Raw genomic sequence first — 26,891 nt, forward strand, 5'->3', positions numbered from 1 at the left:
CTGCAGCGTGGATGCGCAGCGGTGAGCCTTCAGATGGCGCATGCGCTTCACCTTACTGCTCAAATACCCCTCCATTTTTCCCTTCTCCTTCCTCTGGTCACCAGCTCTGGAGAAAAGTAGAAATTTGAGCGTAGGTAAAACTGGCAAGAGGGAGAGAAGGGCAGAACAGACTGTAACAAAACAAGCGTCTCTATTACCTAAAATAAACTTATAACGCACCCGAGGCTATTACTCCATCCTCACTGGCCCTACACGAGCGGGGTGACGGTTTTTCCCTGACAGCAGATCGAGTTTCCTCTCAGCCAAATCAAGACAAGCAGGTCGAGATTGTGAGCTTACACGGGCGGCTCTCATCACCCGAAGGCCGGTGAATCTTGGAGAGGTGATTATTTAATGGTGCATCTCAAAACAGGGACCGGGAGAGTGTCAGAGGACAAGTGCGGTTAATGGGGTGATGTTGATGATGATTTTTAATATTTAACACGTAAGGCATTTAACAGTGGAAGTCTTGTGAACTGTGAAAGTTCACTGGGACTGAGGAAATAGGGAATAATGGGGGGAATGCAAAATCAGAAAAGTGGAGTCATCAGAATGTCAGAATGCCCCAGGGAAAAAAGAAAGAAAGCTCATCGACTTGAATATTTTATTAGGATAGACCTACTTTTAAAATAAATCATAAATGAATGACATAATGTGATCTGGCTAAAGACGGCACATCAACTGAAGAAAACGCCTTAAAAAGGCCATAAAAGAATTGACAGCAACCATAAATAATTTGCTGAAATGCACTTAAAAAGACTGGACACGGCTGCCGTGTCTTAATGTCTGAAATGCTGCTGTTTTTAATGCTGTGATGGCAGGAGCCAGATATTAGGCAGCATATATCTGGGGCCATCCTAACCTTTGGATTCGGTTTGACCGGCCTGTCAGCTCAAGTCAGAGCATGACAGAACCATCACACCATGATGAGAAACGCTTGAGTTTATCCTCCCGACTAATGTCGGATATCATTGGCCCCAAGACGCCTGTCACAGGGAAATATCATTGTCATCTGGGCTTGTTTGGCCCCGCTCTATGCGGTTGCAGCGCGTTCGTTGGACGTTGTCAGACCTTTTGCAGTCCAACTGTTGTGAGTATTCCAGCATAGTTGGGATTCGGTCCGAAATTCTTTTCTGAAAAAAATAAAATAAAAAGATGTTCACCAGAGCTGAGTGACTGATCCGTTCGCCACACACGTGCTGGTCTCCGTGAGGAGGCGACCTCTCCGCCCGGCTGTGAATTGAGTGCAAAGTGCCCTGCGAGTCCCGCTGATGTTCCCTTTCCAGCTAACGTTACGTCGGTGGATGCTACGGGGCTGCAACTGCGTCAAAGTGCACTTAAAACATTCTCAGCCACATTACTGATCCCTCACCATGTCCCCCACCCCCCCAACATTCCCTTAGGGAAAAAAAACTGGGCAACATCTGGCTGAGTTTATGAGAGAGAGAATTGGTAGACCATGAAAACTGGAGAAAATTCTTTCTTGTTCAGTGCAAGAACTCTATTGTTTTAGTTGCCATTAGAGCGGGGTGGGGTGGGGGACTTTATTCTCATGAAAATGTGCATTGTTGCGTTTATATTTATCAATAGCTCGGTAAATTTCATTGTCCGTTTTATTGTCTGAATAAAAACACAGACACATACACGCACTTCTTTCGCAAGTTTTATTCAAACAGAAAACAGAAAAAAAACCAACAAGCTGACCACTGCAAAGACTGTTAGAACAAGTCATGGGTGAATAGTGTTTACCCCCCCACCCCAAACCCCCCCCCCCCCCCCAGCCCTCACAGTCATGGAACCACACAAACATGCACACACGGTGCAAAAAAAAAAAGTATAATAGGTAGAGCCTGAATGAAAACTGGTAATTCAAAACACAAGACCATGTCCATTATGGTCACCAGTGGGGTTCCAGTACAGTGGAAACCAGTGCAGTCCACTCAGATCCAGCGCATCAATACAAAATAAAAGAATCGAATCAATCAGCGTATAAAGATACAAAACAAAAAAGAAAAGAAAAGTGGCACTCAAAAGTCTTTTAGGTGTAGAAAAGCAAACAGAAGATCAAGCGAATGCGCAGCAGGTTACAAGAACACGAGGAGCGACGTATAAACACAATGTTCTTCCAGTGAAGCTGGCCGTTTCCAGGCCATCAGCGTTTCCCTTTCCTGTCAACGAGCCGCACGGGCCGATGGGCGCGCTGCGTTCGGGGGCGTCCGCCGTCACACCTTCAGCTCTTCCGCGTGATGCGCGGGACGCTCAAGCAGACGAGGAACCGGAGCGGTTTCTGCTTCAGAAGCCTTCCCGTGTCAGTAATCTGTCCCAGCAGGCAGGGCTGTCTCCTTTGGCACGGCACGTCGAGAAGGTCTCTGCGGGTTGTGGATTCTGAGGTCCATGTTGTGACATTTACAACAGAAGTCTAAACACAGGCGTGGCATTAGAAAGCGGTCCGTGGCTGGCATGGGTCTGCGGAGAGATCCGCCCGGCTCGGCTCAGCCACACCGGTAGTCGACAGTGGCGGAGTGATTGTCGGTTGATGGGAAGCCAGAACTCCGTTTGGCCCAGCTAACTCGAAAACAGCCGGGGAAATGAAGGCAGCGGACCATTTGCCAATACTTTGAAGCTGGGCACTGATGACTGATGATGGAGGGGCGGCGGGACGTCGCTTTCGCCAGCAAAGGTCGGTTGACATTCCTAAATAACTCGCTGACAGTCGGAGGCGGAGTTTAGCCCACGGCGCTCGTCCCAGGCCGGCCCTGGTTACCTGCTGTTGCTGCCGGCATCTGTGGAGACGTGGAGAAAGAGTGATCAGAACGAGAGATCAACGCAGATCGAAAACAAATGCCAGCGTCTACTGTAAAACAGCGATAGGAAGTTGCATCACATGGCCCAGGATCCTCAACTTGTTTTCAATTTCCTGCAGCGACTCCAGTAACTCAGACCAGCTCCAGATAGCTTGGTTTTTATCTCAGATTTAAGTTGACCATTTCTTCTCCTCCCAACTGCTCGGCGAGGCTCCAGACCTCTTTAAGAATGCCCTAAATGCCGCTGGCAGCGCTCCAAACATCAAGTGCTCATTAATAATAAGACCCCGGGAAAAAAACAGGCATGTGTCTGTTACACAGGCTGCACAGCCGTCAGCAACCACTTCTTTCCTGAGGTTTAGGCCGTGCAAAGAAAAAAGAGAAAGAAAACAATGATATATGTCTAACTTGTTCGGGGCGCCTCATTGGCTGAGCAAACAGGCCCTCGAATAACGGCCAATCACTGAAGATGCTACCATCAGTCACCCGGAGAGGCTCTAATGGAGGGAACCAGAGATGCTCACAGAGGTCGACTTAACTCTAATCACCTGGAAATTTTCACCAGAAGAGACTCCAAGTGTTCGACGGCGGCGTCGCTCCTCAAAAGATGAACGTGGGTTAGCGTGTCCTGTTGTGGAGGGCTGCTTACAATCTTTCTGTCCCTCTCTGATTGGCTGCCAGGCCGGGAAGGCCCATCCATTACAGCCAGAAATAAATAAACATGCCCCGCAATTTAAGTGCCATCATTTGTTATGCAACAGGGCCTGCTTGTGTGCGTGTGTGTACACACAAGGCTCCTCGCGCGTACGGGTGATCTCATGCGCGTCAGCACACGCAGATGCTCGCGTGTGAATTTGTGCATGCGTGTCATGCGCTGGTCTCGGGTTTCGCTTGCTGTCGTCTGCCTTGAAATTAATGATTCGGGGGCCAGAAAACCAACAAATACGGCCCTCGGCGAGGCATAATGGAGAGGCCGACCTGCCCCTGGACCTGTTTGAAGACCGCTCCTCTTTCTTCTCTGTCAGCACCTCGCTGCCTCCACACACAGACGCATTTACAACGCAAACTCGCGTGCGACGCCTGCTCTCACGCCGCTAATGAAGAAGCGTGTACGGCTTTGTGTTGCGAACGCGCGCACGCCTACTTTACACGGCACAAACGTGCCAAACATCGTGCTCTCGAGCTCTAAGGCCGATTTTGGGTTGTGGATGAGCATATTAGGCAGGCTGGAGTCGCCCTTCACACAACTGAGCGTAGATTTCTTTCAGGTCTCGGCTTTTCTGCATCATCGGCCGTAAATGGCAGCGAGATGGATTTCAGCACATACGGCGGCGTTCAAAAGAAAAGAGAGCACAAAACGTCACAAAAACCTGCAGGTTTCGCTCCAAACTCAGCTGAGGATAACAATTTAGATACAGACAAAACTGTTTCAGGTTCTTTGGAAGTAACGCGGGAGAAATAACATCTGAAAGTGGTAAACAGGATTCCGTTTCTCCAGCAAACAACAGATGATGTCCAGAGGTCTGGCAGCCTGAGGAATGTGATAAATCGGTGCGTTAATATCCAGAGTGTGAAACGGCCATTAATGGGAGCAGCTACTGATAAAACTATTAACACTTGACGCGCGCCCAGGAGATCAGGAGCAAAGCCTCCCGCCATCATGCTGAAGTGTTTAATGTAGCTTTAAGGATGGGGGAAATCGCACAAAGATACATGTTTCTGCTTCTGATTTGAGGTTTGTGTGGAATTGCGGTGCTGCAGCAAGCTCTGAAATGGGAAACGAGATCCGAAAAAAGGCTGTCAGGTTTTCCTGTTGATCGCATAACATCTTTTCTAAATTGAATTCTTAATCAAGTATTCCGGTTATTCCCTGCATACCACTTAACTGTCGGAATAAATCTTCCCTCTTCCTCTTGCAGCATTCAGCTCAAATCAGCAAATTCCTATCTTCTCCCTGCACAACCCTCGTCCTCCTCGCCACTCCTCCACTCACTGCATGGTGGATGGCGGAACCCGACAGGGTGAACACTTTCTCATATTAATCCTGGTCCACTCACGGTCTGGAGGCAGGAAAATGATTGATTTATTACACTTTGCTCTCTAAAACAGAGCGCTACTGGAGGTAAAAAGCCACCTATACATTGGTCTGCATTAGTTAGTCAAAATGCCACATTTGTGGTGACGTATCATATGCTGGTATGTGCAGGATTAAAACACTCAGAAAAAAATGCTAAAAGATTCAAGCTCAAATTGTGGTGGCAAAGGTTCCTGACCCAACAAGTGCTACGGGTCAGGTGTCCATTGAAACATCCCACAACACCATCCTGGATGAGGCCGCGCTTGTTAACCACATTAGCGGGTTGGGGGGGGGGCATGAAATGGCAGCACCTGCTGCTGCTAACGCTGCTATTCCTATTAGCAAGTTTATGAACGCCGGTGTTATAAATTCCTCTGATGGACCAGGCCAGCTAGTGTCGTCATTCCGCTTCCCTAAAATCTCAAATGTACAAATTTATTTCACAATAAATGGGCCCGGTGTCTCAAAGATGACGTGAATTATTGCCCCTTACACTATTTGCTCAAAAGTACTTTTACTGTGCCTGTGCTTAAATTTCCCAAAGTCAAAGTTCATTCCTAAGTAGTGCATAAAACAAGTACCTCTGGGTTCAGCCCAGCTTATCTTACTTACACAAATATAAAGTACTTTTACTGCAACATTTTTAAATAGCAAGAGGTCAAAGTTCATCAGAATAGGCATTTTCCTTTAACTTTGTAGAATAATAAATCAGCTCTTCCATATGCACTCCATTAAACCAATGTTTCTGGACTCCCTGCCTCTGAGTCTTCTCACACAAACACTTATAAATACTCTTTGACATATTTTTGAAATAATGCAAGGTTTAGATTTTATTGGATTTCTCCATATTTGGTCAAAAACGGACAAAAGAAAATACCCAGCAAATAACCTTGTCATTTATGTTTTTATACAACACTATTTTCTTTTTTTTCAAAGACAGGCACTTTGAACAAAAAAAAACAACCCAAAAATGTCAGTGGACAATGAAGTCTTTATTTTGGTCATGGAAATTTGCTGAAAGGTTATGGAGAAGTCATGGAAAAGTCATTAAAAGTTAGTGAAAGAGCACATATGAAGCCTCGATATTTAACTCAGCATTTAAATCGGTGTAAAAATGCTAAAAAACTTCTACAGAATCCGCGTTGCGTGTTTGAGGATGTGTACAAGTCTCGTTTTTCTTAGCAGCTGTCCATCACTGTCCCCAGCATCGGGCTTGAAAGCTGAGCTGACGGGTCCTTGTGAAAGCTTTTTGTTAAAGACTCCTTGCAGATTTTTGAGGCTACCAGTGCTTAAGTGTTGCTCTTTACATTTACTAGAACCCTGTGATAGCTGCCCTCTGACTCCAGCATAAATCATATCACAGTTTAAGGGGTCAGAGTTTGGGGGTCAAATTCAGGATGTGGCAAATAGCAGCGTAACATTTGGCTAACAATGAAAAAAGCTAACCGCGCAACTTGAAATTCTTTGTACGCTGCTGGATAACGGAACGCTGGTTTAAGATTTTTTGTTAAAATTACATTTCAATCATTGGAACGAATGTAATAAAACAGCAACTAAAAACTTATTGGCGAGTTATGAAATAAAAACTCAGATTGTGGAGCAGCCAGTACGTAAAGAAATAAGAGGTTTCTCATGCGTGCTGACATCATCCTAGAATATGTGGTCGACGAAAGAGTGAACATCTTCTGGAACAATTACTCCAATAGCTCACTTCAATGGCCTATATTTCTCAATCACCCCCCCCCCCCCCCCCCCCATCCCATTCGCTCTCTTTTTTCTTTTCTGCCTGACTTTTACAACTTCCTCCTGGTTGGGGCTGCAGTTCTAACCCAAACAAGACTCCATTTTTTCGTTATTGGCCCTCATGGCATGTAATGGAGAATCAAGCTAATTATCCCTACAGCTGTTTTCACTTGCTTTTTATGTAAGCAATACCTGGCTGATCCAGAGAGCAACAGTGAGGCCCTTCTTAGTGCTCCAGGCCTCCAGGCCGACTGGAATTAGAGAGTAAAATGCCAGGTTTTCCTCCCCCTCGGTACCGCTCGTGTATACCCCAGCACCCATCTACCAGCTTTTGACCTAACCAGTAAAGCCCAACACCACTCCTGTGCACCCAGCGGTTCCATTTACACTCGTCCCTCATCTACCCCCTCAGAACTCTCTCTTTCACCCCTACAAAAAGCAGTTAATGAGGGAAAGATCGACATGGGCGTGGCTAAATGACTGCCATCTCTTGCTGCCACTGGATGGAAAGAGATGGAGTGCAAAAACGAAAGGAGGAGGGGTGTCAGAGAGTAACGGTGGGAGAGTCTGCGGGTAAAGAGTCAAAGAAAACAATCCCTCAAAGGCTAATTACATAATTTCCTTCATCTGAGCAAACACACGCTGGGTGAAATCAAGTGTGAAGCAGCCACAGAGGTGCCCAGCGGAGAGGTGCAGAGGAGACCTGCTCACACAGTCACAAGGGCCCCGCCGCCGCTCGGCCTCATCCCAGAGACAACATTATCTGCACTCTTTTTAAAGTTTGCATGATTCGGACGTAGAGCCTTGGAAGCTACGCCGTCCCTGGCTATCTCAAAGTAAACCCACTGTGTCGACAAACACTTTCCTCACCACAGGTCCTCATCTGCTCAATGCAAACATTGGCATGTGGAGTTGGCTGTTTAATTAAAAAAGTCACCGGTAAAAGAAATATCTATCAAAACGACCACGGAGAGTCAGGCTTCACTCACTGATTGTGCAACAACTTCCCGATTAAACTACCAGCGAAGGAGAAAGACCACAGATTCTGCCAGCTACAAAAAGAGAGGGAGCGATCCCTCCCCTTGAACTTTCTCCCTCTCTCCGTCTCTCGTCTTTGTCTCTAATCCTGTGAGGAATGATGGAGAGCTCTCTGTGGAATGGTGGTGAGTTTCCTGAGACAGGCAAAGGTGTGCCAATGAACAAATGATATGGGCGGACTGCAGGACTCGCGCCCTAATGCTGAGGTTGTTTTGGGCATATTTCTGTCCACATGAACTCAGAACTGCCTCCTGCTCGCACACATATGCACAGAATCTGCAGAGATTTAGGTGAATAAAAAGAAAGCTTCCATGTGGCTTCACGCAGGGTAGTGCAACAACAATTAAAGGTTGGTGGAATTTTTTCTCCTCTCAGACATCTCCCTCCTCCTCCTATTGCAGCCAATCACTCACACAAGCTCCTCCAACCAATTGCACTCATTTACTCCTTGAGGCTCTTTTGTCGCTTCACAAAAATGTTCCCTCTTTCTTCCTCCCCTTCACATTGAGGTGCATATGAGTGGCGGTGCTTATGCCGCTGAGAGAAATGTCAAGAGCCCGACCGGGGGCCAGCTGCGGGTACCTGCACTGCAATTTCTTTCTTTCAAAGTGAGAACACTGTTGGCACCCCGGTGAGCTCGTCTCCCATAACATTACCTTGACCCAGAGCTACACTTCGAAGTGGAGGGGAGGCAGCCAATCGGATCCCAGGCCTCAACCCGCCTGCATCCTGAAACCGGTGCAGGCCCAGCCAGACGGGGGAGACGAGTGAAACCTGAGCCCACATTAAAGCACCTCCATCAGGTAGGAGATCAGGGGAGGCCTCCATGCGCTCAGTGTCTGTGGGGGTCCGGGCCTCTGAGGCCCTATCTCACCTCCATCTGGAAAGAGAATCTGAGGGTAGCCTGATGGTCCGATAAGGGGCCATGCCGAATGACATGGTAACGGCCTCTCACCCCCATTAAAAAAGAAAAAAAAAACGGGTGTGGGTGCTGTGGAGCACCTCATGTGGGTAGGGGAAGGAGGGGGAGCACGGTGGCATTAACTTTGCTTTGAAGCTTTGACTCATGGCCTACCTTAGCGGAAACAGGAACACTTTTATAGCATAATGCTAAAAAAATTATGACCGCTCTGCACTTCAAACACTGAGACACGACATCACAGGCATACGAAAAAAAATCTGCACAATGACAGATGTTATATTTCTTCCATTTATAGTATTTACAGAGAGCAGATTGATCCCCGCAGGAGCGTGGACCAACGTCTTCAAGACCTCTATGTAGCAGAGAGCCAGACAACTGGTGAACAGGCCTTCATGAAAGCATGCAAACAGATGGTGTGCTTCCTCTTTAATCTTCTCTATTTGGGTTTGTGTCACTATAACACCCTTGTGTCCATGCTATGCTAAAGTTGTTGCTAATGTTGTCACAGTTAGAGGTCCTCAACAGTTATATTTCAGTGTGTGTGTGTGTGTGTGGGGTGGGGTGGGGGGGGGTAGGAACTACATTCTCCAACAGTTGAGACTGTTGTAAAGCTAATACCTATGCAAGGAATCCTGGGAGTTTGATGGGTGCGAGCACTCGCTATAAATGGGCATGGAGACAATGAAGCCGGAGCTGGATTACAAATGGTTGGGCTTTGTCATCTCAGATCTATTTAGGATTACTTGAACCAGTTAAGCAAATAAATGAGATCCTTTAGATCTCAATCTGCTCCGGAGGAAAACCTGGCTCACCTTTACCGATGTGTGTGCCGCTGTGTGTATGGATGTGTGTGCGTGGGACACTTGTGTCAACAAATCCAGTAATAATGTCTATTCAGTATCTACAAGTATTTGAGGTAGACAGGTTCAGACAGAGATTTACACAGTCAGCAAAGATTTTTGTTTGGTCATCAAACACTCAAGTCCCTGCCCATCCAGTGCTAACAATGCCTTCATTTATCCATCCATCACATGTGAGCGGAATTTGTTTTGTGGCTTATTGTCTAGTTTTTGGCACAAATGCGCCGTGGCCGGGTTGGGAAAAAGCCCGAGCCTGCGTGACAAAGTGGAGGTTGATGTCGAGTCAAGTGAATATGTTTGTGCAAGCACAGCTGCACTTGGGTGCTTAATGCTATTTAAGTCTGGTCTCAGGAAGAGCCAATCATGTTGCTGGCAAAGTCAGTTTAGTGCTCCTGGGGTCAGCGTAGCCCCCGGACATGAAACACATTGGATATACGCTTGGGATAAAGACGGAGGCATTCACAAAGCCTGGTGGTCTGCTAGTGATACCATACCTCAGCCTGACCTGGGCAATGGTGGATGAGAGAAAAAAAGTGAAGAAAAGATGCAAGGCGGCGAGTTTAATAGGCGAGTTAGTGGCAACCTGAAATAAAATGCGGGTAATGAAAAGAACTGAGGGGGAAAGGCAGACAGGAAGTGCTAAAATCTGGATAGCTAAAGTCTATTCGTGTCTAGCTCCAGCCCCGTCCTTTAAAAATTAAGGTCTGTCTGAAGGGGATGATAGGACAAAGACTTCACGGCAGCAGCTGAGTGCCTTCTTTTGCCTTTACTGCCATTTAGATTCACGCCGCACCTCGGGAAGCCTGACCCTGAGCTCAGACACCATCAACGGTGGGGCGCAGAAGCAGAAAGTTCATGTGCCCAATGACAAAGACATTAATTAGCCACACATTGTTGTTAGAACTCATAATACTGGCTCCAAAATTTCATGTGAAAATGTCAACAAGAACAACATGTACAGTTCCTGTTTTGAATAACCCCAATTTCCCGGAAAGACATGTTGCACGTGGCCAGTCTGAGATCGTGTAAGGGGGCAACTAATAGGAGCAGCAGGCCAGAAATGTCTTCAAAGCCCTGACAGTGCAGCCATCTTGAACATTTAACAGCCCTTTGGAGTGCTCTGTGTGACACGATGGAAGGCCCTGGCAGTGAAACTTAAAGGGAAATGCTGCGGATCATAAATAAGCGTCGTAGAAAGTGACAGAGGTTTGGCTCCGTGCACAGACAGAGAGTAAATAATCCTCATTAGTCGGCACAAATGCCTCTTATTTCTGTAATATTTACAGCCCAAAGACACGGTGCTCATTAAACAGGCGCTGAAAAAGGCGTCCGTGCTGTCAGAGCCAAGGCCTGAGCTACCCGTTCAGTCTCAAAGTGGAACAACTATAACAGGTTATGATGCACTGGCTCCACAAATGCTGTCTGTTATGGTAGCCAAGGATGATAAAGAGCTGAGCTGAGAATTTACTGTATGTAAACCTGTCTTCACTCTGCTTTTGAAATCCTGGAGCATCAACGATCTGGAAAACTTATGGTCACTTTTCAGCTCCGGTTCTTCTGACTCATAACTAAAGCTCATAATGCAGATGCTGATAGTTTGCACTTCAGTGACCTGTGAAAGTGTGTGAAATGTGTTTAGACTCCCAGAAAGTCATAAATACTGGCGTATGTGTGTGTGTGTGTGCGCGCGCGCGTGTTTATGTCTGTGTGAACTCAGCCCATGTTGTCTGGGTGGTGGTGGGAATAGTATCAGCTTAAGGCTAAAAGAATTCCGGCCTCCCGAGCAAGGTCATGTGCTGATGTTTAGTAGGAGCTTTCTCAGGTCACAGGCTGTGACTTTCAACCGTCACTCACATTACCCCCCCATTGCTGAGTGGCTCTGTTTTACAGCCGGATTCCACATCCCTCCGCTACGTTGCCGCTACGTCTCCCACTACTAGAGTTCAAGAAAATGGACATGGGGACGTGTCTTACCCACCTTTTCTTGTCGTTGGTATCAGACACCTGAAGGGGTTTGACTTCCGAAGCCCCGTTTATCTCAAGGGTGCACGTTGGAGCTTTTGAATCCAAAGCAAGTTGGATTTACACAATGTTGAAGCTTTCCCACGACACTTCTCGCTGCGGCGCAGGTCGAGACCCTCGTACGTCTCGCAAACATAACCAAGCAGGCGTGAGGACTAAACTTTTCGTCCTCTCCTCCGCCGCTCACATGATCTGTGTCCCTTCGCTTGGCCAAATGCAGCACGTGTGTTGTGCCTTAAATTAAACAATGTAACTTAGAGGCTGTTTATCAGCCGAAGACCCCCCAGAATGTTGTCTTTTTGCCGTGTCATTACCGGGAAGGACTTCACAAACAGAGAACAAGAATCCATCTATTTCAGCACCCTGTTGCTCGGACTCAAACACCTTTGGTCTTATTTTAAAAAAAAGTCTGTGTCCTTAACCAGATAACCAGAAAACCACTTTAAGATTCAACCTTTTGCAGTTTCTTTTGTGACGACTGTTTCAAAAAGCTTTCAATCCAAGATTCACGTGCTCCCACGGGCACATTCATACACACACGTAAGGAAGCAGGAAATGACAGAGAAGGGCCAAGACCAGAGAAAGAGAGAGAGAGAGAGAGCAAGATAGACACAAACGAGAGGTGATGTTTAAAAAAATGAGCGTAATAACAGTGGTTAAAAGCTGCTCTTTCATTGACTAAATCTGGCTGCAGCTATTTCACACTGTAGGAATCTCCTGTTGAGCAGATCAAAGGCTCGCCCAGAGACACGGCACGCACGGAGCCCGAGGAACAGGTGACGGCCCCGACACACACGGAGGTATTTACACATACACGTCCAAAGACCCACACACACACACACACACACACACACACACACACACATGCAGGCCTACTGTAGATTGGAGCACCGGCCTCCCTTTGTGTGTAAAAGGGGCTCCTGGGGACGTCTTTCTTTGGGACTCACATCTATCATCCGAGCTCCAGAAACCACTTAAAGAGTGAAAAGAGGCTGTACATAAACAAACACACTGGAAGAATGCAGCATATGATGAAGTGCCCTGACTTTACAAGTACGAGCGTGACATGTGGACACTGATGACACTCACACACGTACGGCAAACTCTTCTTATACACTTCTTCTCATTAATGCTACAGGTAAAGCATGAGGGATGGAAGTGCTGCTTTATGATGTATAGATGTAATATAGAGTGGGTCCTATCCAGAGGGGGTGAAATGAAGGCTACGTCTTCACCGGGCCGTCTCTTTCTACGTCTTCCATCACTTTTCACTCCCTGCAATTACCAGTTAGATGGAAGATACAGCTCCAACACACAATGACACCCAAACGTGCTGGCCAAACTCACGAGGGTAACTGTTGCACAGTTCAAATGCACCCAAATGTATTTATGCACATACACAAGAACATTTTCAGAAATTAATCCCGGGTGGTCTCAGGCGCAGCATTGTTTCCACTTGAGGAGGCTCTGGGTTTGAAATCACGCGATCCTTTACGTCCCGGGTTCAAACTGCACAGACTGCACGTGCACGCACACGCACGCACACAGGAGGATTCCATAAAATTAAAGGGAAATGCATGTGTATAGTTGACTGTGGAGGCGGAATATATAACTGCAGGGCTTTTGGTGCACCCCCAACTTCATACATACACGTCATCCGCTATTCAGCTGTGTGTAGCATAAAGCGCTATGTTTAAAAAGGTCCCACCTTAAACATGGCCATTATGGCCAATAGCATTTGCTGTTTTGATAGAATATGAGAAGATTACGCAGCACTATGAAGGGCCAATTACGTCCTTTACTAAAACACACCTCTGTACCAACATGTCTCTAATGATGATGGCTTAAACGCTTTCACCAACAGGGGTCTTTCAGCTGCCACACAACACACACATACATGCACGCACGCACACACACACACACACACATACACACACACGTGCTGATTGAGTCAAATTGAATCCGCATGTTAAGCTTATAGAGCATCCCTCCACACTGCAATGGGATGTCTGTCTTCTGTGTGTGTATGTGTGTGTATGTCATCCCCACAGGCCTTTTGCAATCAAGTCAAGGATGTCTGAGTACGGGAACCAGGGGAAGAATGAGCGGGCCACTGTGACGGAGTCGAAGTGCCAGCCTTCCTCTCACATCTTCTAGACATCCTTTTTCCATCCCCCTCACCACTCAGACTCCACATCACCTCTGACCCAGGTCCAATTCACTACTGTCATTATGCAATTAACACCAATTAAGTCATTTCACTATAAGAATGTGTGTGTCGACAACCACCTATGTGCGCGCTTGCGTGTGTGTGAATGCGCTAAGCATGTGGATGTGTGCACACATACATGATAGGGCAATTACAGCCGCACAAGGGAGCCTTTTGGAAGTGGAGAGCACCGCAATCAACCAATCAGCCTTCATATGGCTTTGACATGAAAAGAGAGTATGGCCCCTGCTAACCCTGGGGGGTCAGCCCCAATTTACTCTATTTACCCACTCAGGAATGGCCCTCTGTGTGTGAAGAAGGAGACACAGAGAGGGCAGGAGGGGGAATGATGAATAACTATGGAAATATCTAAGTAAATGGGTGGGTGCCACTTTAAAAAAAAGAAGGTAAAGAAAGAAAGGGAGGGGGCAGAGGCAAGAGAAGCCCCGGGGTTACTGGGCAGGTGAATTGCAGTGTGTAAGAGGCTTGGGTAGATGGGGTGGGAGTCGGGGGAGTAAAGAGGGATGTGGGGAGAGGGCTCCAGGTTGTGTTTGCAAAGCTAAAAGGCCAGCAGTTGGAGCCCATTTGCTAACAATTTCCCCTTGGAGAACAGCTCCACACACAAGCATGCACACACATGGACACACACTTTCAGTCTGCAGAGCACAGATGAGGAACACTAACTTGCTAACAGGCTAAAGCTGTTGGGTTACACGGCAAGACGGCCCTTCATTATACAATAATGAAATGCATGAAGGTATTAATGTATCAGCAACAGATTATTGGATTATCTCAGGATGGGTCTTTGTATAAAAACCTTCCTCTATTGCATAAAAATTTACATATAACAGTACAAATTACATTCATTTAACTTGGATTGAAGTTATATATTGTTCTTTGGCAGGTTTCATTAAGGATTGTAAGTTATTTGGATGCAGGGACCATTTTGAACGTTTGCTCCTTTGACCATACGCCAGCAACAGTTTGCCGCCAACAGCGTTTGAATTCATGCGCTATGCTGTCAGAATTTTAAACTCAGAAGACAACAAAATGCACGCAACCTAAATATGCCGATTACTGATGATTGTAAGCATTTTTGTGGTTTGAAAAGGTATTTCCAGCTTTTTTAACTCAAATTTGACAGAAATTAAGCTCAGTGGATTTGGAAAATTGGGGGGAAAAAAAGTGTGTGGCTCGAGAACAATCCAACCTGCTGATCAATAGCTCAGTTGGGAGGTCTGGAACTGAGACTATTGGCCGCTATGCTACAAAAAGTGAACAACGGGACCAGTAAGGCCCTCATCACACCGAACCCCCAAGAAAAGCTGAAAAAGAACCCAGATGCTGAGTGTTTCCACCGCTCCTGGTGAATAATATCATATATCTGATGAGAAGGGCAGAAGTTATTTTTGATCTGATTTGGGTTCGTGTCTATCAGGGGAAAACTGTCCCGCTCCCGGGCTCCCAGATATAGACAGTAATCGGGGCCACATGACTATAACATAGGAAGTCCTCCAGCAAAGAACAGGAAGCAGGAACACAGAGACCACATCATTAGTCTCGCTAGTCCCAAACTCCAGCCTATAGGAGTCTTGGACACTGTGGGAATGGGAGAGGTTGGTAGCACGTTCACACGTGTGCAAATGTAGTACTATGCGTCCTTATTTGGGTGTGTGGAGCCTGCAGGCTGGTATTAATGACTTATTTGTTTGCTGAGTGTAATGAGTCCCGCTTGTGTGTGTTTAGTAAGAGGAAATCTCTGACACAGCTGGGCCCACTGCCACATTATGAATGTTAAATAACCTGAACGCACAAAAACGCACACACACAGGCAGAGAATCCAAAAACCAATAATTCACTGGTGTGGTAGCGCAGCTTGCACTGTATATAATAGACATTGTGTCTGTCTCCACTTGACTTTTCTGTTAGCTACACACACACACACACACACACACACACACACACACACACACACACACACACACACACACAGGCACACACGCACACACAATCACCACCAACCAAAACCATCCCTCCTACTTTATTCTCAGCACCCCTTCCTCTTGTGTTCTGCAACCCATCAAGACTAAAGAGGCTAATTTCTGTCGATGGCTTACAGGTGGCCAGTGCAAGGTGAACCACATCCACTGTGTTGGCCACCAAACACACGCGCTCTCACACACACACACACAAACATTCCAACACTTCATGCCTCTAACTAAGCTTTTTATAAAAGCAAGGGAAACTTCAAAGCTAAACACACCTTAACACAGCTCAAAGTCAGTGGAAATCACACTGTTACACATGTGCAAATGCACACGCACGTGCGTGTGCACAAGCACACACATCCGAAGTGCAACGCACCAACACTCGTAAACCATAAAGCATGAAAAATTTCCAGATAACGGTTTGAGGGTCAGTTCCAGGCCTCTGAAGATCTCAAGTTTCAAAACACGAAGAAAAGTCTTGCAGTGCTTCCATTAAAAATATCTCGCGTCTGTTCCCGACATCAATCCGAAAATGTGGATTTGTAACTTTAATCCCGGATATTTGTCTTCTGGAGCGATCGATTCCCGACAGCCAACAGCCACAAGTACGAGGCAACTTTTACAAATGACAGCAATATCGTGTGGAATGAAGTTTGCTCCAGCATTTCTCCTTTTTGTTTGATTTCCATTTTTCTTTCAACACACCAGCATCAGTATCCGCGGCTGAGTTTACGCTATATTTACGACACAGACGTGCACAAGCAGCGTTGTAGACGCAGCTTTGTAGACGCAGCTTGTGATAAATTTGTGCTTAATGATATCTTGCGAAAAATATAAACATTTATTAGCAGAAACGACTTCTGCCCCTGAGCTTAAAGACAGGTGAACTCATGCAATGTTTTGTTAGATTGCTCTTTTTAATCACCAGTTGTCAAAGCTCCACATTCTTGGATCTCCATTTGTCTCTCCTAGTCATGCTATGAAGGTTATGAAGAATGTTGCCAAATTGCAAACTGGGTTGAAATGCTTACACTCAGTTGTGTGTGTGCCTCTGTGCACGCGCGTGTGTACGTGTGTGTGTGTACTTCCGCACATGTTAGATTGGATTGCAGCTCTTTGAAGCCATGCCCTTGTCTTCATTAAAGACAGTCCCAGAGCCTGGAACAGCTTTCTGGGAATGTGTCGATAGATCACACAGACACACATGCAAACATACAAACAAACATGCACACACACGCGCGCGCACACAAAGACACGGATCTCTGCCAGTAAGAATGACCAGTTCTCTTTGAAGCTTGTGTCACAGTGCGAAGTGATAAGATGAAAGCTGGATCATCCCGTTTCCAGACTCGCCGCAACGCTGCGAGCGAATGCCGTGCCGACAAGCCTGCACCAAAGCTCGGAGCGCCGCGCGAGTGCCAAGCTAACTACCACATGCCACACTTATCAGCTGCTATCTGATTGGACAGTGATTTAGAGCAGCCACTTGGCAGATTAAAAATGGACAGTTTTTTTTATTTCCTTCTTTTGAAGTTCTGAGGTGTGCAAAGATCGCAGAGGAAGCCTCATTGAAGGGAACTAAAAGAATTCAAGGCAAATCCACTGTAGATGAATGCATTTCTGTTTCTGGCACCCCTGCGACTGCATGCAGGGTCTTAAAGTTTAAAAACCTACAAAAATTTAGACAACCAGCACGTAATGGCTCCCAGTCACCCATCCATCCACTGATGATTGTTTGCAGAGCTGTGAGGTACTTTTCAGCCAAATGTTACCTCGTGTATGAAAGAAGGGCTTAAAAAGCCGATGTCTGATGGCCTGGTGATGATAACAGGCTGAGAAATCTGTTTGAGGGTTACCTCCCTCGCTAGTTCTGGCCAGCCATGACAAAATGTTAAACACCGCAGATACAAATCTGACCTCTGTTGGTGTTAGCAAATCATGCTTGGACCTTCACATCAACCGCAATGCTCTTCTTTGTGGAATTATAATTGAAGAATGATGGATTCCATATAAAGAAAAATATATTTTAAAGCCACAATGTCTTACTATTCATCAGGTTTTCAGCCCAGGGAACATGAGCGCCGTAGAATACTGAGCTCTGCACACAGTCAGCTAAAGAATGCTAAAATAATGCAAATGGATGGAATGTTTCAAAGAGAAAAAACAGTTTTTCATTTGGAAAGAATGTCATATTTAAAATGAAATACTGCAGGCAAAGTTATCAATGTGTGTTCCAACAGCATTGGCCAACAGTGGACTTTATATCTTGTCAAAATTGCCTCCAAATTCTGTGTGAGGTCCTTTCAGATATGCAGTCATACAGCTACAGATCAGTCCGATCCATTTTTCCATTTGGTGTTCACAGGAGCTTGATGACAGGACAGATGACAGGAAGTCAACCTTTGACCTCCTGCCTCGGGTGTCCTGGTGCAATGTGTGCTGACGGACACCATTAAGCTCGAACATGGGCTTTGTTTTGCACAGTATGCGACTAGAACAGAAGTCCAGCAACAAACCACCACTCGCTTTCGGACTGGGGAGACCATTCGTCCCAATTACACCCCTAGAAGTAACACTGATGCTGCCCACATTAGTGTTGACATCCCCCAGTAGAATGATGGAGTCTCTAGTTAGAATACCCCTCCTGGGGCCTCCGAGAAGGCCGGGTACTCTGCATTGCTGTTCAGCCCATAAGCCAAAACAACAGTAGGATTCCTATCCCTGACCTGAAGGCACGAGGAGGCGACCCTCTCGTCCACTAGGAAGAACTCCAACACATGGCCGCTGAGCTTGGGAGCTATAAACAAGCCGACACAGCACCTCGCCTCTCACCGACGACAACTCCAGGGTAGAAGAGAGCCCAGCCTCTCTCAAGGAGTTGGGTTCCAGAGGACAGACTGTACACAGAGGTTAGCTCAACAGTCTCTAGTGGGCCAGAGTCACTGTCCCAGGATTGGGTTGTCTGGACCCCCGCCCACAATCACACAGCACCGGCCCCTTCTCAACCCTCTGGCTGGTGGTAAGCCAACAGGAAGGTGCGCCCAGGCGGGTCCCAAGAGCAAAGGCCCTGATGACTCTAGTCCAGGCGACATAAACTGCTGTTTCAGAACATCTCTTAGACCGACCTGTCATGTTTAGGACCCACAACCCCACCAGGTGCTCAAACCCCTCCTCCACAGGAAGGTGGTAGTTCAAGGAGAGTTTTTGGTGTAATCACTGCAAAATGATTACACCAAAATGTTGCATTCTGAGGTCCTGTCATAGCAGTCACAAGAATGTGAAACAGGAGGAGCGTGTGTGTGTGTGCGCTCGTGTGTGTGTGTGTATGTGTGTGTGTATACAATGTCTGTCAATCTTGCTCATTATGCATAATCTCAGAATGACACTCTCAATCCTCTTTGTCAACCTGGACTTTTTCAGCAGCACTCAGGCAAGGAACTGGGTTTAGCACTCGCTCACTAAGTCTCTTGCGCGCACACGCACACAAACACACACTCATGCATGCATGCACTTGTCAAGTAACACCAAAGCGGATCAGAAAAAGAAGAAAGCATTTTTGCTTGGCAAGAAAAGCAAACAACGATCCCACATCTGTATGTGGAGAAAAAGATGGGAGTAACAGAGAAAGAAAGAAAGAAGAACACAGTCACACACACACATGCAAGCACACAGGCATGTGCACGCGCACACAGAGATGAAATCACACGAACCTCCCTGTGTTCAAATTCCTGTGGAAATTTAAAACTGCAACAGTGATGACGCGGAGTGTCACAGGTACGCTCACAATGATAAATGAAGAGCAATTCAGTTTTAAATGCACAGACACATTCATGGCCTTCCTTTATCCTGCAAAGTTATCCTTTTTTCCTCCCATCCCTCCCCTGTTGTCTCCTGTCTTACCCACCCCCCTTCCAACTAAATGGGAATCCAAGTTCTGTTCGCAACGCATCTTTCAGCAGTTGTTAATACCATTCTCTTTTGCAATGATAACGTCATGCTTTGTTGCCTCATTCTAAAACAAAAGAGCGAGACCACATGCATAATGGCACTGGGAAATTTGCTGTCCCTCAGATATTTGGTGGACTCAACACTTACAAACTCATCTCAGCCCACTTAAAATTCCGAACGCCTGCCTGTTCTGGAGGAGGCAAAGGCAGGGTTGACCTCATATCTGTAACGGCTGGCTGCAGAGCTCGCGGCGTGTGTGGTGCTGGACTGGAATGGGGAATAATACTTCAGGTCTGGCAACCTCCTCAGCTACTTTGGTAATTTTTGGCCCTGTTGCAATGACCCTTGACACTGTGATATGATACTTCAAGGCCAATCTGTGTGTATTAGTACATGACGCAGGCCTGTTTAGTGCAGCTTTGTGGATCCGCAGAAGCAGACATTACTCAAATGACCACATAGTGTCGTCAGTAAATTTAGTAGTCATGAAGGTAGCAGAGAAAAGGTCTGAATGGAGAGACCAAAAAAAGCCCCACAAACATTCCTTTGGGCATGGGTTGCTTCCAAGTTCAAAGCAACAATGCTGGTCTTCAGGTGCGAGCGCGTGAAATGCAAGGGTGTTACTCCTTTAAACACACATGCACAAACGCACACACACACACATGCATGCAGACAAACACACAAACAAATTATGGCTGAGCCTAGTCATTACCAAAGAAAACAGCATCACCATGAATGGGAAGGCCTGCTGTGACACACACCAGCTCCAGACACAAAGCCTCACACACACACACACACACACACGAACTGATGTGAGAGAAATAACTATGTGTATATGTAATTAGAAGGCACAAACAAAGCTAACACATGTTGGGGTCTCTGGCCTGCTCTTCGGTTCATTGCACTGGGGTGTAAAAGGTTCTGCTGAGCCTTTGTTTTCAGTGCTGCTGAACACATGATGACGCTGGGGAGGCAGGATGTAGGAGCTGGCCGTGGTTGATCGTTTGTGCATGGAGAGTGTTCTGCATGTGTCTGTGGATTTGGCTGGGGGACTGCACCATAAATGCGCCTCATAGGTTTCCTAAAAGAGTTTATATGACTTTTTCATGCGCTGTCCCCAATAAAAATATATGCAGAGGTTTTCCAGACGAAAGATGTTAATGTTGCTTTTAGTTTTTGTTTTGAAATATTTGAAAGGCCGCGCCATCCTCCACCAGAAACAATCTTTGCAAAAAAAAAGATGTTTTATGACCACAGTGACGCTTCATTGTGTATTTGTTGAATCATTATGTCGTGCAGCTATCCTTCAAAGAGAAGGACTAAACGAGAGGGAGAGAGGGAGGGGGCAAGAAAAGGAATGTGACTGAGAGAGGGGAAGGTCTGAGAAATTAAATTGAGACACAGACGAGAAAGACAGACTGTTTCTGCTCTGGTATGCCATCTTTACGATCGGCCTGTGTGGGTAAAATTGAACTCAGGTGTAGTGTGATTCAAGGGAAAGCCGTTCCCCCCATTAGGACTATGGAATCTCACATAAACAAATTACACAAATACTTTCTCTGGGAAGGAGAGGGCGAGTTTCTGTTGACCGGGCGATGAAACCCGAGCCGGCTCTTGTTTATGCGTGTGACAGAAAGTTTACATTGTCCTCTGCTCCCAACGCTTGGGCTGGGGACGCTGCTGCGGGGCCCCGACAGCTCCGCTCCCGTCTCACTACCTGTGAAAATACTGTACTTAAATCCAGGCTCTGCCCCCATATTAGCCGCATCGAGTACAAAGATGGAACGAAATTGACAAAATAGCCACAACTGCTCTGATTTGGACCTTCTTCAACATAAAACCCAACACCCCCCCCAAAAGTCTCCTTTAATTTTCCCTTTAAATGTGTCGTTATACTCCTGTTAAGTAATGCAGCTCAATTCCAGCCACTGAATAAACAACACTTTTCCCTATTAAATGACCTAATGTTCCATTAATACTGTTTAAATATTATTCTACATGATGAATCCCATTGTGCCTCCTTTCTGCATGTGGAACTTTGCCTCCTTTTTCAGCAGCTGTTTACTGCATTTTAAAGGCACTACACATCGTTTGCAGGGACTTGGATTGGATAAATTAGCCAGACAGAGATTCCTGAGGCAGAGGGGTGTACAGTAAGTGAAGAAATCGAGGGATTACCCTAAATTTCCACAGGGTCTGAAGCCTGTCTGCTGCCGATTTCATCTGTCCTCCACGCACCATCAATTCTAACTGGCAGCGTGTCTGTTGCACAGCATCGGAGGCGCACAGCAGATATTTAATTTTTCCTTTATTTTCCCTCGATGTGACTGTGAAGTCTCTGTAATGTTCTCCCATTGGTTTGCATTTTATTTGTGTCTGGAGGTGCTCCAGTTGACATGGTTCAGTTGTATCTTGCCGCTAACGCTCGCTGTATAAATCGAATCTCATTTCAAAACTCAGCTCACTGACTGACAATTGGCTAATATTTTTGTTTTCCAATCACTGTTTTCGGTAACCTGTGAAGAATCCCACAAATAAACTCCTCCCCACCTGCTCCTGCCAACGCAAACAAGCACAATCCCCCTCGACAGCTTCACTCCGACTTTACACGGATGACGGCGGCTGTCTCATTTTGCCCGCCAGGCATTAAAGGAGCTTTGCCAGAGAGAACGTGAAATCAAACCAAATATCGAGCTCGCGATATTCCAACACAGAATCCTGGTAAGTGATGCTGTTCTGTGATCAGCGGGAGGACCACCCGGCAGCAGAGGTAATCCCATAGCTCCAGGGCTGAAGCCTCGCTGCGAGCGTGCTCCGTCAGCCTGGACTGCTCGGGGGTGGGATATTAGAGTGAAGCGAAAGTACAATGGCACCTATTGATGAGTGTTGTCGGGATTTATTCTGCCTCCACACTCATGGAGGGAAAAGTGGTTTTGATATCAGGCCGGTTACGGACAGGGTGCGTTGGATTATCACAATGTGCTTCCAACAAAAAGTGTTCCTGCTCAAACAAACGGATTCTGCGTCACATCCAAACCCAAGCAGGTAATCCCAGATCCCACAATGCAGCCAGCAACTCGCTTTAATGTTGCATTGTGTGCAATGTCTCCTTGCTGCCTTCACTATTTGATCTTCCACGGCTGACAGTGCACGGGAATGCTGCCAGCTCATGTCATGAGTGCACCAAACTACTGCAAAGATCTTTTTTTTCATGTTTGCCCCTCAGAGCCTGACAACATTTTTTTAAAGTTACATCAAACATTCGCAGATTAAGCAGAGCTGTCGTTTCAGTTTCTCCGAGTGATGAAAGACATTGAGGTTAATGGAAGACAAGTGCAGAGCCGGGGATGCAACACGCTGGCTGCTCAGGCACGGACGAGGGAAAACCCAAAAGGACTGTGAGGAAAAACATATTTTTTCTGGAACTGGTACAGGAACTCAGGCTGCACGCTCGCCTAAAACACACCCGGGCATGAGAGGAACGGTGAGAAAGGTTTGAACGAACACAAATGTCTTTTGACATAATACTTGTGACTTTTTGCTCCTCCACAAAAGGAAATGGACATTTATCAAGTATGAAAGAGGACCACAATTTAGCAGTAGTCGCGAGGAACGTTGCCAGAACCTAAAACTGGCTTCCAAAATGTCACTGTAATGATTATTCATGTTAGAAGTCAAGCACCACCTAGTGCACATAACGAAATCCTGGGAGCGCTAGCTCATTAGCATACAAAAGTAGTGTATGATGTAGTTCATACTGCAGACAGACAACAGAACAAGACACTTGTGATAAGTCTGATAAAAGGTTGCTGATGACGTTCACAGTATGATGAGAGGATAAAATCAATGAGAACTTTTCAGCTGCAGACATAAGAACCAGCAGAGGTTCTCATATGCATCTCTGCTGACCGCTCTCCTCTTAACCCTCACGGCTATCCTGGGATAACTGAAGAGTTCTTATATTTTCTTTAAATGCTGCATAATTTAGCATAAATCGGCTCCGATGGAAGGAGACGTACTCGACCGCATAGCGTCGAAGGATACTGTGGTCAACCATCGCCTTTCTGAACTGAAGTAACGCGGAGCAGCCCTCTGCTGGTTCTGCTTTAGCCCGTCAAACACACTCACATCAAACACACAGCTGGCGGCACTCTACAAGATATCGACCTGGAGAGAGAAGAGAAACGAAACGAGGGGGGGGGTGGGGGTGGAGAGAGTGACAGAGACGTACTGATTTAAAGCGAACCTCCAAGAGGAAGCCTGGGGATAAACAACCAATCAGAAGGAGATGGCCGCTCTGACCAGCCTGAACACATTCCAATCGCAATCCTGCACAGACCCTACCAAATAACAGCCCGGGGGTAGGCGCAGAGAACACAACACATACAGTATACAAAATGTGACCTAGATATACGGCAGCATCGTATGTCCTGACTGGACTGAGCATGACTAAAACCCAGAGTCTGTTTCCAATCCAGCCTCGCTTTCAATCCCGTGTCTACTGTAACTGTTCATCTCCTTTGTCCGTACTGGCAACGCTAGTGCAAACAGTATGGGCTGTGTGTGTGTTGGGGGGGCTTCATTGCAGACAGATGGAATTGGTGGCTCATTCCTGGCAAAGAGTTTCATGTTTTATAAAAAAAAAAAGAAAAAAGAAGCCTAAGTTCTGGGATGCGAGACAAAGGGAAGATGTGTGTTTACGTATGTGCTGTGTTTATACATGTTTGTGACTAATTTCGGTGCACAACATGAGAAGAAAGTTTTTTTTTTCCTCCATGCCCATGTGTGTTCAGCTGCATCTCTGCCAGTGTGTACATAGCTGCATGAGAGTGTGTGGTTGTATAGATCCCCTCTTGGCAGCAGGGCTGTAAACTGAGGAGGGTCTTACATGGGCTTTAATCCCGTGCTGAATGTCATCCTGCAAGAATGGCTTTTCCACAAGCCCAGATAACAGAGGGAGAGCGAGTTCTGCCGCCCGTGTTTCAGGTTGCACGTATGTGAGAATCTGGCCGAGCCGTACGGAAAAAAAACCCCAAAAAAGTGCAGCTATTAGTGCATAGTTTGCAGTGGGAGACCGACCTGTTGGTTTGATGACAAGGATTACGGCGGTGACATATTCCCAAAGCGCTAATCTGCTTGTCTGGGCTAATGTGACGGAGAACGAGAGGCCGCTACGGTATCAAATTCTAACGTTTCGCTGACAAAAACGGGCCGAAAAGACTCGACTCTGAGCGATTACACATTTTTCAACATGGGGCCCAAATGAGAAGTTTATTCTGTAGCCCTAAGACTCAAAGGCTTTAAAACCTTTTACTAGCCATGTCATATGGGTACCCTGCAGCAATAAGCTTGTGACCTATTTCAGCATTTGAAGTTCAGCAAACATTATGGGGTGTGAATGGGTCACCGAGATTGAATATCAGCCTGCTCTTTTGAGGATAAGTAAGCTGTAATGAGTCACGGAACTGCAACCCGGTGATTATAAAGGAAGGTGTTGCCCTGGTAAATGGCACCGTGGCACATCTTTCCCTTTTACAAGCCCTCTGGATGCGGATGATCTTCGGGAAGCCGCTCAACTAGCGTGAGAAATAAACTGCGGCCTACTGTTATACAAGGCCCAATTAGTGGTCAGGCCCTAATGTTGAGTGGCAGCCCAAAGGTTGTTGATGTTATTACAGTACCTCCGCAATAGCCGGCCTTCTGAAGTCCCTTCAATCAGCCGGTGCTGGACGACTTTCAGCAGGAGGAAGCAGGTAAATTTCTGTTAGTTTTCCTCTTTAATTTCACCAGGAGGGTCTGATAGCAGCTCTGGTTTGGCTGGAACTGGGCAGGGGCTCCAGTCATGGAAAATATTTGCTTTCTATTAGGCAGTTCAGACGCACGATAGCAAGTACGTCACGATTGATTTATAGATACAACATCCTCTAAGTGACTGCTACAGCGTAAATAGTAATTAAGTGTGTTATAATTACTCCAGCAAGAGTGAGTCTTTGCATCAACACCCCCCCCCCCCCCCCCCCCCCCCATGAGATGGGATGGCTGTATATGATAAATGTCACACCTGAGGCGACGGATCGTGCGTGATTCTGAGTTTTTTAAAGACAGACGGGAAGGGAAGGGCACAGGATGTCTGAGGCAAATTACCAGTTAAAAGACTTCTGTGATTCCCTTTTCACTCTTTTGTGAACCACATCCAACCACATCAGGGTCTGAACAGGGGCTCTGACCTCCACAGTCGCCTGCTTTTCCTATGTGGAATGATTTTCTTTTTCTTCTTTTTTTTTTTTTTTGCTCTGACGTTCAAACACAAAGATGTTCTTGAGGGCCTTCCCCAGGTGTGAGTTTCTCCTGAGGGAAAAGCTTTTGTGCGCCATAAGCCCCCAAAACACCCTTATAATCCTGCCAATCTCCTGTTCTCTCTTTTTCATACTCTCTCTCCGCACGCACGCACGCACACACACACACACACACACACACACACACACACACTGACTCCACAGCAAGAATGATTTCTTTCCCCTGTTAGCGCTTGGCTAATTCTTGGCTAATTCTATTCTCTCATTTCAGGAACGAACGACAATAACGGATAAAAATAGAAATGAAAGTGTAAGAACTGACAGGAGTAAAAAAGCAACAGTTAAAGGAGACAAATCAAAATACAGAAGCAGTTTACCAACTCAGACTGAGTCACACCTGTCTGGACAGACGGACAGATGGACGGATGGACGGACGGGCTGGGAGGAGACGTTGCAGCCTGCAAATGTTTGATTAAAAATATTAGGGTTGAATCCAGCATTAACCCAGATTCATTCATGCGCGCTGGTCTCTTGGCACAGTTCCAGTCACTGGTGAGGATCGGTGCTCCAGCAGAACCAGCTGATCAGCGAAACCAGCTCCGACTTTGGACCCCCGTTAGCAACATACCGTCCCTCTCGATGTAATCTTGCGTAGGAAAAGATTTAATAATCACCAACTAACTTCCTGGTTTGACTTCTACATCATCTCAACCATGAAGAACATCGGCGAAGCAACAACCCTCACGGACGGGCGATCTTAAGTCCATCTGCAGCGGCCCTGTGATTCATCTGATTAGCTATTTTAATCCTTTGGAGCACCTAAAGATTATTTTTAACGTTACATATTCCACGTACAGTATGGTCACATCAGAAAAGCCGCAGATTTATAAACCCCGGTGAAATTGCGGTTATGAAGAAGAGAACGCCGCAGTGTCGCTTTGATTA

The 26,891-nt window shown here is 46.4% G+C and overlaps 1 protein-coding gene across 7 annotated transcripts in view; it reads right to left on the reverse strand.

The window, feature by feature from the left end:
• Nucleotides 1–1,828: 1,828 nt before the first annotated feature.
• The window catches only part of LOC101075069 (ERC protein 2), a 112,234-nt gene continuing 87,171 nt past the window's right edge, over nt 1,829–26,891 (reverse strand). For all 7 annotated transcript variants that reach the window (XM_029833220.1, XM_029833218.1, XM_029833222.1 and 4 more), the window contains one exon: nt 1,829–2,822. The gene's annotated coding sequence lies outside the window, so the exon portion shown is untranslated. The remainder of the gene's footprint in view (nt 2,823–26,891) is intronic.

The sequence above is a fragment of the Takifugu rubripes genome, chromosome 3 (assembly GCF_901000725.2).
Source record: "Takifugu rubripes chromosome 3, fTakRub1.2, whole genome shotgun sequence".
Taxonomy (NCBI): Eukaryota; Metazoa; Chordata; class Actinopteri; order Tetraodontiformes; family Tetraodontidae; genus Takifugu; species Takifugu rubripes.